General features: G+C 35.5%; 2 non-coding genes across 2 annotated transcripts; both read right to left on the bottom strand.

Annotated features, from left to right (window-relative positions):
• Positions 1-12,769: 12,769 nt before the first annotated feature.
• Positions 12,770-12,875, bottom strand: Trnay-gua (transfer RNA tyrosine (anticodon GUA)). Its single transcript has 2 exons — positions 12,839-12,875; positions 12,770-12,805 (listed from the first exon to the last, which is right to left on the bottom strand). It is a non-coding gene; the product is annotated as a tRNA-Tyr (tRNA).
• Positions 12,876-14,252: 1,377 nt separating this feature from the next.
• On the bottom strand, positions 14,253-14,351 carry Trnay-gua (transfer RNA tyrosine (anticodon GUA)). Its single transcript has 2 exons — positions 14,315-14,351; positions 14,253-14,288 (listed from the first exon to the last, which is right to left on the bottom strand). It is a non-coding gene; the product is annotated as a tRNA-Tyr (tRNA).
• Between the last annotated feature and the right edge of the window lie 3,124 nt (positions 14,352-17,475).

Here is a 17,475-nt window from a genome sequence, read left to right as displayed (position 1 = left end):
TTTCATGTACCTAGCTCTAACCATTCCTGAGATATCGCATCGAGCTGGTACAGTTCGGATCAAATAGATGCTAACTGCAAACGAAGGTTAACCTTGCCGACATGAAATATCGTGGAAAGCTTTATTGTATATCTAACACATATTTGAGAGAAAAAAGGTCTAAACGATTATCATTCGAAGAACGTAGAATATGGAAAACAGGCTCGCTCATATAGCGCGGAGTTTTATTTTCAAACCGCACTGACTGATCGCGGCGTAAAAATCGTCAACTGTTGATCTTTTCCGCTTTCTTTTGTGTATACTTTATTCACAGACAAACAGACGGGACACTCCATTTTCATTCTTCGCAAAACGTAAAACGAAAGCCAGAATGGTAGGCAATGTCGCCACCAGGTAGCACTACTTTACCTGTTTTTGAAATCATTATTTTCATCATGGTAGCCATTTGTTTTTTTACCTTTTCGTGACAACCAGAAACTTTCAAAAAATAATACAGCTGGTAATGTAAGTTGACTCATTTTTTGAAATAATTTTTAACAGTTTTACAGTTTATGTTTCAGGATAAACCTCCATGAAGAGCTGAGATCAATACTCTCCAGTATCTTGGTAGAAGAGAAAATGCATTCACTTAGCTTTTATTTTGACGATTTTATCCTGGAGCTATCGAAATGCAATAGTTTCCCAAAAAGACTAGTATGCACCCATGGAATGTCAAGCCGGAATGAATAAGAATCGATTTCTTAGGATTTTTTTTTCCTGTGTTGCGTGTATTCCTCCTGTGCTGTTTGTGTAAATAGTTTCTAAGAAGACCCCACTGAATTTTGAGAGGGAATATCCTTTACAGGAACGAGGCACTGACCATCATGAGAACAGATAACAATAAAAAAACTTTTTTTTTTTCAAATGAGTAACCATTTAATTTCGGAATTTAATCTAATTTGACCAGTTTCACATCCGAACCTCACATAACGTTTGAGACTTACGTTTTTTTTTTTTTTTTTTTTTTTGTATGAGAAGATCCACTGCGACCAACTTTTTGTTATCTATCGTGGAATAACCCAATTTATTATTTGTCTGATTACGCAATACTGTCATCATTGATAGAGATGGCAGTTGTAGTCGAAATCGAGACATTATTCCAGTTTGGGATGGTATTTCTTATGAATCCCACCACCTTACTGGCTTTCATCTTCCAAATATCATCGGGCGTCAAGATTCGCTTACCAAGAACTTTCAGTCGATGTGTCATAAGATATCCACAGTCACACATTAAGTGCTCTGCAGTTTCTACTTCAGTTTGACAAAACCGGCACATCTCATTACTGAGTTTGTCTTACGTTGCTCTTATCTTGATTTTTGGCAGTAGGTTAGGTTATTGGTGCAGCCAGAGGCCGAAATGCCGAGAAACATTATAATTGATTAGAAAACTTTCACCAAAATAAATATTTCTAATCCAACTCGTTAGTTTCTGTTGTGTACACGAGCTTCGATCCCACCTTGGAAATATTCCTACAGGATCACGAAAAATTCTGCTAGTCAACGATTTAGTTTGTGTATTTTCCAAATTTGCTTCTGCAATATAAAATTATAAGATAAATAATTTTAAATATACTTACGAAGCATTGATGCAGTGATTAAAAAAACGATTTCAGAAACTTAGCTTTAAGGTCTACTTGATATTTTTTTCATCCTCTGTTATGCCACTATCGTTAATCAAAGATTCAGGAATCTCTGCATTATTTCGATCTCAACCAGGACACTTCCAAACTCGACAACACTCGTGAATGGCAATATGGCCAAATTTAAACATTTTCTTCAAAACAGTTGGGTTAGATTTCTTGATAAAGCTGTCTGGGTCACGGGGTCTGAGTCTGGGTCTGGGTCAAGTATTATGTGTATAGCACCAAACCGAATAGCGACAGTAGGACTAGCGACGCTTTTTTACTAGCGAGATTTCTGTCATTTACAGGTTTGTTTCTCTTTTTTCAGTCCAGTAGGCGATTTCGATGTAGTACTCGAACATTGTTTATGTTATTTACTGTACATTTTCCTTAGGCCATCAATCGCATGCTCCAGGTCTCCTAGGAAACTTGCGGTGCGTCGTTATCATTTTCAACGTCGCGACGTAAGCGACGTGTCGCTAGTAGGCAAAGCTGCTATGATTATTAGCGCTCATATTTTGGATTTTTTCTGCATGCATAATGAATTGAAAAGCAAATCTCGACACACGTGCAGACAATATTTGTTTACTGTTTTTGCTAACATCACAATATCATAGGCTACCTGGATCAGTTTCAATTATGGATAGCTGATTAGTAGGCAATACCGACGCTAGATGGCAATGTAATCTCTTGCAAAAATTCTTACGAATTTTCTTCTGAGTGTCTCGTCTGTTTGTCTGTGCTTTATTTATACCGTGGCCTAGAGAATAGCAATTTGGTAATCTAAGTCAACTGTCATGATATCGAATCCCGGTTACGGCTTACGTAGTACTTTTCCTTTGAGCTGGTTGTTTAGCATTTGTAGGATGCTAGCCGTCATATACTCGAAAAATGTAGGCAAGGAGTCAAGAATTCAGATCTTTTCAGAGAAACGTGAAGGTTTACCCTGATCCTATATTTTTGTGTAATTGTTTAAAAACAACTAACAATAAGAGTCTGTATATGTAAATTCTACTGGAATATAGCTAATAATGTTGAAAAAAATGTTAACATCCTTGCAAGAATCAATCATCGGTAAGACTTCGGTCTTCAACTGTGGAACAAGGTAGCGATTGTTCAAAGAACCTGATTGTGAAACTAAATCCTGAAGCCTTTCTCAAATTTGTTGCTCTTTGTTAATAGATATTGTATCCTTATAAAAGGTATACTAACTTATCCATTCCATGCCTTATAATGCACATAGCACTTCCAATTTTGATCTCACAGGTTAACAGGTCTCTTCGAATTTAAGGAAGTTTTAATCTGCATGATCAAGCGTCTCTTTTATGGTTTACACCCCAAGAAATACAGATAAAGCCAACTGGCTTTTTAAGTTTTATTATTGTTTTATGGAGACTTTTCCAAAGTATTCAATTTTTAAAACTGTTCTATTGTAACATAGGAAATGCTCCATTTATCGTGTGTTTCAAAAAGAGCGCTGAACGTTTCGCTAAAACCTGAATAAAACACTATCTTAAGAGTGTTGTAAAAAGTTGCTGAAGTATTGCTAAAGCTTCATTGAATTACATACGTTTCTGTTCTATTAGGGCTTTGGTACCTGTTTTAATAAAGCATTCAATGCTCTTTTACAAGTAGCGTTCAAGCCAAGTTGAAAAATTGTTTGGAACAGTGGATGTAGGCATGATAAAACTAAGTGACAGATGATTTGACATTCGAGAAGAACGTATACACGCGTAAACTTTTTACTTATTTTTGAGATAGCATACCTGTTTTGAAAGGATTCTGAGTGATGGCTACAAAAAAACGGGCTCTCATAATTATATAAATTAACACAGCATTAACGCACCTGAAAAATAAATACAACTTTGTTGCAACCGTATTCAAATTTCAAATGAATTGCAAATCAGTTCACATCATTAATCGCTGAATTCGGGTTCAAATAGAAGCACCAACTGTGAAAAAACGTTTTTATGTGATTTTATAAGAATAAATGTATTAGACATTTAATTTGTTCTTGATTCAATTATATATGCTTGTAATTCTTAGTATCCATGCTCTTTCATTTATATAAAAAAGAATATTTGTAGTTCATATAACGACAATATCCGTAGACTAACAATTGTAATTGAATCCAGTGCGAATGGAGTTGAATCCTGAAGACATATTCCTCAGGACACATGATTATTTTATTATCGATTTTATAAACGATAGTATTCGACAGACCGATCGAATATCGCCGAACCTCGCCGCTCTATTCCGCTTATGATAAAATAAAAAACAACCCTTCCATTATCAGCTCGATTGCACTTTTATGTAAATTATCAACCCCTTCTACTATCTGCTCACCGAAACACATTCACGCCAGTCATTGAACACAAGGAATGTCACATTTTTTTGCTCCTTAAAACCCATTACATTTCCACATCGACATCCGGCCCGAAAAAACGTCTGCCCTGTTCGATTCCTTGTGCGTCGTCGTCGTCGTCGTCGTTAATTTGCCTATAGAGCACAGTCCGGGCATAAACCGAAGTGCGTTTTTATGGTGCCTCGGTGTGTTGTTTTTTTCTTATTTCCACATCAGGACAACGGCGAACACAATCCTTTCCAGTCGGCCAGGCAGCAGCGTCCCGATCGATTTTAATTTAGAAATTTATGTAAATTGTTTGTGCAAGAATGTTTACGACGACGCGCGCGTTTTTTGCTGCTGATGTTGTCCCATTATGCTGCCATATCCATTCCTGATGTTCTGGGTCCTACATAATACAGAATGAATGCTCACTCGCGCATTAGAATTTTTATCGAAAAAAGGGTACAACACGCGTAGCGGCACACCTGGTCCTGATCCTAACGTTTCGTCAGCCTGGCCGGGATGCATGGCTGTTTTTACGGGTATCTCCCCCGGAATTACTCATTAAAGGATAAAATTGGAAATTTGGAACCATCTACTTATGGCTTGGCAAAGGAACAAGTTGCCCAAAGGCAGCAGCCCATTAATTCGGGCTCCGGCTCTTATCACAAAGTTTGTCCCAAATGACGGCGTCGGCGATATCAACTTTCGCAGTTACGAAAACCTGAGCGAGTGAGTAAACATTCAATATTTAATCACTGCTAATTTGCCTGTAGCAAGGAGCTAGAGAGAGAATCGAGCATCGTCTTCATCGGCAAAATAAACGGACCAACGAACGCGAATTTTAACACGATAATTTGATTCGCAGCCGGCGCGCTACGTTGCAGACGTTCGATCAAAGGATGTTAAAGGAAGGAGTTGGGAGGGAGGATTTACCTCTTTATGATTCTTCTGAGAATGCTGAAGGCTCTGGTAAAGCTGTTTAGAATACAAGGAGAAATATCACGAGAAAATTAAGGATAAGTTACATTTTCCACCTAAAATAATCTACAAAATCCATAATGCTGTTGAGAGTGTAAACTGTAGTCCATAAAATTTCTTTGATATACACTCTCATAGAAAAATAATATTGATTAGTTTTTTTATCCTAGCTACGATTTTTTTTAAATAAAAAAAAAACTTTTGTTGCTGATGTAATCAAGATATTGTGAATGCAGTTGAAATTCGTTCGTTTTTATGCTGGTGATTGGCAATCTTGCCAACTAAAGACGTTGAAAAATGTCATATCTATTCAGTAAACTCCTCGGTAATCGGCAACCCTTTTTGTTGTTGGTTTCCAACATTTGGAAGATGTTTGATAGCTGTCTGGCCAACATGGAGTGTCGTCAATAAAAAAAAATGGTTTTAAGACGTTGATTCCAATTTGATAAAAGTGCACATGCGAACTAATCAATCTTCCAGAGAAATGTTTCTATCACATCAAAAACTTACTTTTTGCATCTGAAAGTCTTGAAATTAACACTTAACAAAAAACGACACCATCTTCTAAAAATGTTGAAAAACTTTTTGTATTCATGTTTTGAGCAAACTTGTGAATCCTAATAAAATACAAAAAACTGTTGACGAACAAGGTGATTTAAACTCAACATCAACAACTCAACAACAAAAAAGTGTCAAAAAATTTTGTGAAAACCTACAAGACACATTCCACACGCATGTTCCGTTCACAATTGATTTTATCCATTCGTGAATAATAAATTCACAAAGTCGTCAATAATTTCGATACTTCAAATCACAAAATAACCAACAGACAAAAAATAGAAATTTGTTTATCGTATTTTACATAGTGATTAATATAAAATATGAGAAGTGTAATTCTAATTACTTTTATCAAATAATTAATAACAAATATATGGATTGATTTTTTTTCGCAACTTGCATAGTAATTTTTTAAACCAACAAATACTGTTTCGTTTTGTAGGAAAAAAAAAATTGTTTATATTCAAAAGAGTTGTTTTAAATAGCGATCAAAGCAGTAGAAAATGAGTACATTTACGTCACAAAAAGGAAACTTTTTACGAAGAAAATTTTGCATTCTCTTACAAAAGTGCATAAATCTTCTTTGAAAATGACGAGAAAATTCCAAAAACTAAATTAAATAAAAATCGGTAGTTTGTCTGCTGAGTTACAACAGCGCGAATGAGTGAGTTCGCGTCAAAAAATATGATTTTTTGTACAAAATTTTAAGATTTTATTTAATTTTTGGCATATTCGGCGGGTTAGAAATTCAAAGTAGGATAATGTGTTCGACCCGTCCGTGTTTCAATGTGGGTAGGAATGCGATGGGTTTCTTCATCGCTTCCTATCAACATTGAAACGGCGAGTGGCAAAGAATCACGCAAGTAGTTCAAAAGCTGTTCACAAAACAAAAGCCCTGCTCACATTTTCACCAACTATTCACTTTCTTCTACCCAAAGCGCTCTAGTTTTGATCTTCCCACCTATCAATACTTTCATTTCTATCTAAACATTATTCTACTTTGAATTTTTAACTCGCTGAATATGCCAAAAATTAAATAAGGATATATCTCAGCGGCGATCAAAATAAGATAACGAAAATTTATAAGGGAAATATGCTCTAAAAGCTGTCTTGATCCTTCAGAGGATCAGATTCTACAAATCTAACATTATTTGGTGGGGATACTTGATCCCCTTTTCTTATTTTCACCATATCTTTCTGGAAAAATTTAGCAACTCGCCATCTTTAACATTTTCTGACAGCTTGTAACTTCAAGTTTCTATGCTCCAAAAATTAGATCGATACTTGAACCCGTTGATGAACTAGAAGCATTTTCGTAGGAGTAAAAAAATTGCGATTTTTCTGAAGTTAGGGGAGACTTGATCCCCTATTGAAGGAGACTTGATCTTTTATTCAGGAAGCCCTAATCCTTGTATAAAAATCAAACCAAACCCCAAGATAGAATGTTAATTGACTATTTTGGTCATGTTTGTTCTCATTTCACAATTTATAGCAGACATAAGAAGAAAATTCTATAACTTTGTCACAAAGCTCTTAACATTGCATACTTAATGGCGATATTTTTTATAACTAAGAGAAAATTAATTATTTTTGCTCTTTTCTTCAGACAATTGTTTGATAAATACTAGTTTTTGGATAAATATTAGTAATTTCGTAATCAGCAATCATAACGATCAGTTCAGAAGAAGAATATGCCGTTTGAAAGGGGGATCAATTGTACCCAACTCTAGGGGATCATTTGTACCCATAATCAACATTTTAGAAAACTTTTTCTGAAAAAAGTTGAGAGTTTTCCATTGCTTTGAAAATATGGCATTATGAAGTTCATTTTACGCTCGAACGATTGATACATTGGAACAAATAGTTTTTTCATAATTTTCCCATGTAAGGAACCTTTTAAAGTGATGGAAAAAGATCTTCAAGTTACATTTTGTGAAATTTTTCAAACAAAGTTCAATTACTCAAACAATTATTTTGTTAAAAAATTTTAAACTACAAGCATTGTTATTTTGCTCATTTTGGCACATTTTTCTAGAACATTTGATCTTTGTAAGACATTCCAGTTTCGAGATATAGCTAAGAAATCAAGTATCCCCAGGGATCAAGTATCCTCATTCTCCCCTATACATTACGAAAAACGAGGCTGGGTTATTCGGCCAAAATTCATAAGGCCGAAAGCCATTCGGCCGAAGGTCATTCGCCGCTGGACGTAAGGCGGAGTGAGCTATCTGGCCGAATATCCCACTAGGTCGAATGGGTTATTCCAGACCGAAAGAACGCAAGGTCGAAAGGATGTTCGGCCGAATGTTCATAAGGCCGAATGGTCATTAGGCCGAATGGTCATTAGACCCAATGATGGTAAAGCCGAATGGACGATATAGGGCGAATGTTCGAATCCGGCCTTGTATCCATTCGGCCTTGTATCCATTCGGCCTTATGATCATTCGGCCTAATGACTATTAGGCCTAACGACCATTCGGCCTAACTACTGATCGGCCCAACATGCAAAAAAGCGACAATATGTCTTATAGGCCTAACATCAATTCGGCCCAACGACCATTCAGCCTAACAACCATTCGACCTTTCGACCATTCGGCCTATCGTTCATTCGGCCTTACGACCTTTCGGCCTAGCATCCTTTCGCCCTTACGACCATTTGGCCTGATTTCATTAGGCTGATTTTTCGGCTTAACATCCATTCGGCAAAACAATATTCGACCAAATAACCTTCGGCCTAATGTCCCATTCGGCTTATTGTCCTATTCGGCCGAACATCCGTCGGCCTTTTAACCCATTCGGCCTAGCGACCTTCGGCCTAATGTCTTTCGGCCTATCGGCCATCGGCCGAATGTCCGGTCCCCGTGATAAAGAGTAGTTAGGCCAGAACAAATTTCAATATATTCTAGAGTTTGTTTTGATTAGGTCGTTTGATCCAACATAAACAAAATTGAGTAGTTCACTGCAAACGATTGAAAAAAAAAATGTATTTAACGTTTTGTTAAAACTTGGTTTTATTTGATCAATTAATAAATTTTAGAACATGATTTGAATTTAAGACGTATAATGATTTTCTCATTTTCGAGTGTAGCTTGGTTTTAACGACTATTTGCATCTCACTAAATTGCCTTGCATGCAATAAGACGCAAAACAACAGTTCAGCGTAGTGGTTGTAGCGATCATTTGCATTTTTCCAGAAAGTGCTTCGGGAAGTGTACAGAAATTGGAAAACTCAGTCGGAGATCATGATCAATAATGTTCTAGCTATCTTGGTACAATAGAGGGCTGCAGTATGTTAAGGTAAGTCCATTGAATGTTGATTTATGCTGGGAAAAATCTGAACTTAATATTTTTTTTACAGAAGCAGCCAAAATAACTAGCGGCTATTTGAATAAATTTCCTTGAACAATCATCGGAATTACATCAGCAAGTAGCCAGCAATGTTTTGTCGACTCGAACATTCCCGATGGACAGTCTCAAACAGCACTGATTCCGATAATCACTTGGGTATCAGTTCCGGTCATCTTCTTTGAACTTTCAGGTAACATTTCTGCTTTTATTTTAAGTTTTATTTTAGTTTTCCAGTAATTATGGATGGAAATAACAAAAATTGAGAAAAATCTAAGCAAGTTAGGATGAAAATGAACGTTTTTACATAACGACGTATGCGCCAAGTAGCTAATGCGACGTTTTGCAGAACATCTTTAGGGATATAACTAAACTAATGGTCACAACGAATACACTTCCATGTTCTTCAAAGATTTCCTCATCGCATACATAGAGTTATTTGAATTTTAGAATTAAAAACGTGTTTCAAAATTTCAACAGCTATTTTCTCGAAACACGCAATGTGGTTCAAACGACCTAATCAAAACAAACTCTAGAATTCTTCTCTTGTCACAGAGTTGAAACTTCACGAGGGGGAAAATAAAAAAAATAATAAAATTTTCAATAAATTTGGACAAATTTCACACAATCTTGCGTGCAACAAACTTGCATATCATGCAGAAAACCGAAAAATCAACTAAACTTTTGAGATAATCTCGGATAAATATTATATATAAGAAGTGATAAAATTCCCACCCTAAACAGTTTGACTTTCGCGCGTTTAAATGCCTTAGATTTTCGAAGAATTTATCAAAAACTTTCAATAAAATTAAATTTATTTATTTCCTCCTTTGGGACTTTAAAAAATTAAAGGAGAGGAGGTTGGATATTTGTTCCGACCTTTTTTAACCTGTGATTGCTTAATATGTTGTATTGTGAGTGCGAGTTAAACTAAGGAAAAATTTGGAAAAAGTCAAAATAAAAAGAAATTATTAAAATTTAAATAAAATTAAATTTAATTTAAGTAAAATTTTGTGACTTCAATTATGTTCACAAGGCGGTTTTGATAAAATTTAGTGCATTCATGTTACAACTTTAAAGAGACATTACTTTATTTGTTGTGTGAAATTTAATCGTTTACTACTAGTTTTAAGCAATCAATGTTCGATATTCTCAGGGAGAACAGTAAATGGAGGTGATATGTCCGGAATCAAAGATGATAACTTCTAGCGAGAATTCACGTTACAAATGTAATCGATCACAACACAAACACATTAAATTTTTTAGTCACCAAATCATACTCATTTCAAGAGTAATTTAATTTTCGACCGTTTGCTAATATTTATTTCATTTTTCGGTTGACAATAGTTCATAAAAGTCCTGAAAAGTAAATTCACGCCGCGTTGGGACGTGTTATTGTTTCTAAAGCTTATTTGTAATTTTGATCTTGATCTACAATATTACAAGTTAACGATTTATTAATCAATAAATATTTTATTCTTAAAACATCTGAAAATTACGGATTGATGTGTAAAGGAAGTTTATTAGTTTCCAAATGAAGGGGAGAGTGGGGTATCATGGACCACTTTTTTTCATTGTTTTATAACTTCTTTATTATAAAAGTTAAAAAGAAAAAAAATAATTAGAAAGAACATTTTTGAGGAGAGGGGGGGGGGGGGGGGGCATTTTTTATAATTTTTTTAAAAACATCTATTTTTCAGGTTCTGACTGTTTTAAAAAAAGTATTTCTTTTTTTTGATTTTGAAAAACTGTGTGGGAACGTGGGCCACCAAATCAAAATTGATTAGATACCGTCAACTGGGGCAACATGCAACAATTTTCAACTTCAATGGCTTCTAAAAAACTTATTTTCACAGTTAATCGTATCCTTTATGCATCAAAAGTTTTAAGGATGCTGGGGCATCAAATTGGCATAGTTAAAAAAATTATTGGTTTCTTCAGTTATTTTTAATTTTCTAAAAACATGCGATTTTAACACTCCTTAGAAAATGGGGTAACTTGCAATAAACTTTGTTTTTAATGAAAAATCTTATGAACACGTACGAAAATTCATAGTTTTCAATATATTTGCGATGCCTTAAAGACCATTACGCATGACAACACCGATTGCAGTAGTTTTTGGGTTTGTAAAAACAAATTTTCACATTTTTTCTGAAAATAAGGATGCTGCATACATTTAGGGGTTAAATAATACTACGAAAAATTCTAAAAGCTGAAATCATAAAAATAAATGTTTGGATGAATGAAATTTAAATGTTTACAAACGCGTGATGCAAAACATTCATATTCCAGCATATGGAAACGAGATTTACAAAGTATTTCTTTGATTTGCATTTTGTTGCATTTAACCCCAGACACCTAACTGAACTTTAAAAATATTCATTTAAAAAAATTGGGTGATTGTTCGAAAAATATTTTTACACCAACAATGTTGGCGTAACATGAGGAAACCTGTAAAAAGTTTGTAGGTAATTCTATCAAGCCAATCCGTCATACTGGGTGAAGTTTTTTTCGGCATCAAAAAATGTTAAAATTTGTACATTTATTGCTCGATTTTTCAAATTTTACATAAAAATAAAAAACTTAAGACAACTAGCTTAAGATGCGAGAAATTATGTTATCATCATTTTGTTATCATTAAAAGATAACTTTATAACAATACATTAAATTAAAAATTGATTCAATGTAGTGTTATATAAATGTTGCATCGAATCCCGCTGTTGCATGATGCCCCGTTCGACGGTAACGTGCAATGTTTATGAGTTGACCCAAAACTTAAATTTGATAATTCATTTCGTTATTTTAAAGCCATTTTAGATAAGGAAAAAGAAAAGAGAGTTGTGTGTGATCGAATAGTTCCCAATTCCTGGGTCGCGAAGAAGAAAGATCAAAGCTAGAGCGCTTTGGGTAGAAGAAATTGAATAGTTGGTGAAAATGTGAGCAGGGCTTTTTGTTTTGTGAACAGCTTTTGAACTACTTGCGTGATTCTTTGCCGCGCGCCGTTTCAATGTTGATAGGAAGCGATGAAGAAACCCATCGCATTCCTACCCACATTCTCTATCGCATTAGAAAAGATAGGCAAAACATTTTTCATAACTCTTAATTCGGCAAATAAAACTTTACATATAGTTATAACGTATTTTAGGTTCTGAGTGCGTATAAAAATACCTAAATAAAGGTGGCCCAAGTTACCCCACAAAATGTGACCCACGATTTCCCACAAGCAATTATTTGCAAATTAGTTGCGTTTTTGTGACTTATTGATGTTTCATCGAAAATTCTCATTCCACGTGAAAGAACATGACAAATCTAAGATAAACAACATATAGAAAAACATGCTTACGCAAAGCGACCTCGATGACAGTTGGATTAGGAATTTTATCTTATCACACAGCTGAGATGTTTAGAGTGGCCCACGTTGCCCCATGACCCACGTTACCCCACTCTCCCCTACAGTTTTAAAACCAGTGAAGATTGAGAGTGTTTAAAATTTTGATGTTTCACTGTGTTAATATTGATCTAAAAACAATATGCATGTTAGGGTTTTAAAGGCTTCCGACTTTTGTTTGTATGTGCATAATTTCGAAAATTTATCTGGGTCGTAGCAGTAGTTAGATTTTTAACTTTACCATGATATGGACAAGAGGTTATCCGATTATTCAAAAATTTATCAAAGGTAGTTTGCAGCATTGATTGATTGATTTTAGTTCACACAAGTCTTCGATCATGATCAAAATGCAAATAGCACACCATTCTTTTAAAATTTATTCATGAATTATTGCAATTTCGGCAGCTAAGGAACCATAGATGGTCCTAAAAGGAGTGATCCAATTTTAACTTTAATTGTGTAAACAAAAATCTGGTATGAAAAAAAACTTCCTTCGAGTAGGATTTGAACCAGCGACCTATGGATTTCTATTCTGCCGTATCGATTTGAATTCACTTTCTACAGTCCACCGCTCTACCAACTGAGCTATCGAAGGTTACATGTTTCCCAAAATAACGGAACGATCATAACATAGACTTCCTCTTATTACCTGAACTTTCCCCAACTTCTCGGTTCAAAATTTTCGCTTCAATGATTTAATCTCACTCGCGGATTCACCAACGGCGTGTTGCGTTCTCTTAAAACTGCGGTACTGCTGATAAAAACGGTGCATAAAATAGACATTGCAATCAGTTGGTTGTGGGTACATGCTTTCGAGCGTACAAAATTTTTAATTGCATCCATTTTTCTCTATACTTTGTAAATACAAATAACACAATATTTTCGAAGAATCAAAATGTATCTCAGTTCAAAAATTACAAATTTATGAGGAACAACAAATACATATTCCTGAAATATTTAAATCCTTAATCTTATTATTTTTTTCGTTTTCCAGGTATTTTTCCTACTGTACATATTCCCTAGACTCATGCTGCAAGTAAAAAAAAAGCAAATTAAAAACAAATGGTCATCATTCACCTCCCGGGGTCATATTTACCCATGTCCCAAGCTAATAGAGAACAATGTCATCCCATGAGCGCCGCTAATGGCATGCAACCAGCACTTTCTCGACCAGGCAGCCCCGGGCTAGTAATGAAATGAGGCAAATAAGAAGCGAAACCCTTTCGCTTCTTTCACAAAAATTTTTTTTATTAAACCAAATGTAGAAAAACAGTGGAATCTCAAACAGCAGACCAACCGACCTGGGTCTGAATTGAAATACCCACCGGCTAATTTAATATCCATCCGGGGCATTTGTACTCTTTATTTTATTCATCCTTGCGAGAGCGTCCAACAATAAAAACCGCACTGGGAAGGACACGCGTGTGCTCGGCACGAGTTCACCGGGAATAGTAGGATTTCCTCAAGGGTGTCCAGGGAAATGCAGCTTGATTCGGGCTGAGTTTTTTTTTCTGGTATGTGCCGCTCTCTGAAATGAATTGGTACGAATGCATCCGTCCATCGTGTGGCTGGTTGAAGGTTAGAGGTCTTCCTGTTGTCGACAAATGAGGAGCGTTACCCTTTCTTCCCTACTTTCTGAAACAGAAGAGAAACCCCGAAAGGAATCCTTCTATTTGATTAAGTAAAGGGTTGTAAACTCGCAGCGATGGAACAAATAAACCGGACTTTGTATTGTTAGCTGAATTGATAATTTTTTGTAATGCATTGAATCTAGCTGAGAATGTTTTTTTTTTGTTTGATATTCACAATTTCTTACAAGATTTGGTTTGAAAAATGCTGTTTATGATGGAAAAATTCTCATAACAACATTGATTCTAAGATACTGTTTTCTCACATCACAGACAAACTTATCAATATATTCCAAATAATAAAAAGATATCGATGATTATTCGACATTAAAAAAAATGAGTAATCCTTCGAGCCGGATTTGAACCAGCGACCTATGGATAACTGGTTTTATTATAGTTAATTTCTCTACAGTCCACCGCTCTACCAACTGAGCTATCGAAGGTTACCGTTGGTTGAATTTCAACCGAAATTGCATGCTTGATTCTAGTAGGGTAAATGATCTTGAGCGGAACTAATTGGCTCAATTCGACGCAACTCGGAACAGTTGATCAAGCGGTATGGCTTTGGATTATATCCGAACAAATTTTTTTTCAGTTCAGCGAATAGATCTTGGTTTCTGCTTTCTAATGATTATTTTTAGAATATTTTAGAGTAAATCCTAATAACTCTAGAGCTGTTTACTGAAGTAAGAATTCTGATCATGAGCGGAACTAAAATATGATCTTGAGCGGAACCATTTTCTTCTGTCTTTAATAGCTCTTATTTCTAATACTTGTGTAAATGTAAAAACTTCAAATAAATTTCATCTTTGAAGATTTTAAAGTTCAAAAATTAATGTTTTTACGTGAAAAAAGAAACTTAGCGTTCCAAAGCTGTTCTCAAAATATCCGTTCAAATTTATTTCTTGCTTCAAAAAAGGCCGATTTTCACTTTGATGCACTCTATTCTATTCTGAAAGAATCAATTCTCTAAACACAAATTTTAGTTTTTTTAATCTCAAAAATTAAATTCGCTAGAACATTTGATTAATTTTTTGAATGTGCGTGTTTAAGATAATACTGCCCCGAACATCTTTTGAAGGTAACGACAAAGTTAGTAAAACAAAAGAAGATGCCTTAAATTACAGATTTGGCTAAAAAAAAACTGTACATTGCTCGAAATCAATGTTTTTGAGAAAAAACTCTTAGTTTTTAAAATCCTCATTCCCTTAATTCCTTTAATTTTATTGGAAATTCATGATAAATTGGGTCATTTTTATATTTTAGTTGGGAAAATCAGTCAACGTTGAAAATCTATTCATACTTTTTCTTTTATATTTTAGTTGGATGTAAAGTTTAGTGTAAAGTCAATCACAAGAGATTAGGATAAGTTTACAATACCATGCCACCAATTGAATCGTGGAATATTAAAAAATAGCTAATGTGCTTTGCTACACTTTGCAAAACTGAAAAAAATGTGTGTAAAAAACAATTTGAATTTTGGTTTATTAGATAGTACACTGAGGTTTTTTTTACGCGGTATTTCGTCCCGCGTAAAAAAAACCGCGTAAAAAAAACCACGTTAATTCGAAAATCAGCGTAAAAAAAAACCTCGGTAATTCGAAAATCCACGTAAAAAACCCCGAAATTCGAAAATCCACGAAAAAAGTCCATTTTAATTAAAAAATTCGCGCAAAAAAGCACGTTACTAAAAAAACGCGTAAGAACCATGATTTTTAAAAAATTTGCGTACAATGATAGTTTATTTTTAAGATAAAAAACAAAATCAATTAGATTAATAGAATAAAAGAATATAGTGAGGCTTATTTGACAGTGTGGAATTCAGATCGTCTCATGTCTCAGGTCTCATGTTCCATGTCTCAGGTCTCAGGTCTCAGGTCTCATGTCTCATGTCTCATGTCTCATGTCTCATGTCTCATGTCTCATGTCTCATGTCCCAGTTCTCAGGTCTCATGTCTTATGTCTCAGGTCTCATGTCTTATGTCTCAGGTTTCAGGTCTCATGTCTCATGTCTCATGTCTCATGTCTCATGTCTCATGTCTCATGTCTCATGTCTCATGTCTCATGTCTCATGTCTCATGTCTCATGTCTCATGTCTCATGTCTCATGTCTCATGTCTCATGTCTCATGTCTCATGTCTCATGTCTCATGTCTCATGTCTCATGTCTCATGTCTCATGTCTCATGTCTCATGTCTCATGTCTCATGTCTCATGTCTCATGTCTCATGTCTCATGTCTCATGTCTCATGTCTCATGTCTCATGCCTCATGTCTCATGTCTCATGACTCATGTCTCATGTCTCATGTCTCATGTCTCATGTCTCATGTCTCATGTCTCATGTCTCATGTCTCATGTCTCATGTCTCATGTCTCATGTCTCATGTCTCATGTCTCATGTCTCATGTCTCATGGCTCATGTCTCATGTCTCATGTCTCAGGTCTCATGTCTCAGGCCTCATGTCTCAGGTCTCATGTCACTGGTCTCATGTCTTAGGTCTTATGTCTCATGTCTCAGGTCTCAAGTCTCAGGTCTCATGTCTCATGTCTCGTGTTTAAGATCTCGAGTCTCATATTTCAGGTCTCAAATCTCAGGTCTCATGTCTCAGGTCTCAGGTCTCGTATCTAAGGTCTCAGTGCACAGATCTCATGTATCACGTTCTTAGTCTCAGAGCTAAGATTTTCCCAACTACGAAAAGATTCTAAGTGTTTTCGTTTGAAAAAGTCTTAGAATATTTTCTCTGAAAAACCGCGTTAATTCGAAAATCCGCGTAAAAAAAAACCGCGTTAATTCGAAAATCCGCGCGAAAAAAACCGCGTTAATTCGAAAATTCGCGTAAAAAAAGACGCGTAAAAAAACCGTATAAAAAAAACCGCGTTAAAAAAACTCAGTGTACATATATCTTTTTCAATTGGAATGTTAACCTCTAAAACAATATCTTTAAAAGAAAGCTACTTCATAAAGTACGAACAGTAATGGCAATGAAGATTGATTTTTATTCTGAAATAATGACTTAACTTTATTTGCTTCATTAGTTCTCGAATTATGCCGAGCGCCGATGTGGTCTAGTGGATAGGCTGGCGCGAGTCTGGTATTGGTACGCCAGGCGTACTGGGTTCGATTCCCGGTATCGGCAAGAAAAACTTTTGGGTTCGAATCCCATAAGCGGGCCGACAGGTAAGATGTGTTTCATTATATAACTCACTATATAATTGGAATGTTCAATCAGTTGCCAGCTGGCCAGGTATATACACGGATGCCGGAATACCTGTAAGTAAACTAGCCCACCTGATTGATTCGTTCTTCCAAAATATAACTACATCAACACACGCAATACATTCACCACATAACAGTTCATACGAAGCCATGGGGTCCGGGTATGGTGGCGCGCTGCATTGGAGATTTGTCGAACCTAATAATCTAAGGAATGTATGTGAACCCCTACTTTGGCAGAAACTGCGGTGAATCCGTGCACCCATGGTGGATTACCAACATACATACATACATTAGTTCTCGAATTATGCCAAAAATATGTATGAAAGCCTTTCTCCTCCATCTCGTCGTCCCTCT

The sequence above is a fragment of the Uranotaenia lowii genome, chromosome 2, assembly GCF_029784155.1.
Source record: "Uranotaenia lowii strain MFRU-FL chromosome 2, ASM2978415v1, whole genome shotgun sequence".
In the NCBI taxonomy this organism is placed as follows: domain Eukaryota; kingdom Metazoa; phylum Arthropoda; class Insecta; order Diptera; family Culicidae; genus Uranotaenia; species Uranotaenia lowii.
The sequence above is the reverse complement of the archived record's forward strand: the minus strand, read 5'-3'. Positions and strand labels throughout refer to the sequence as shown.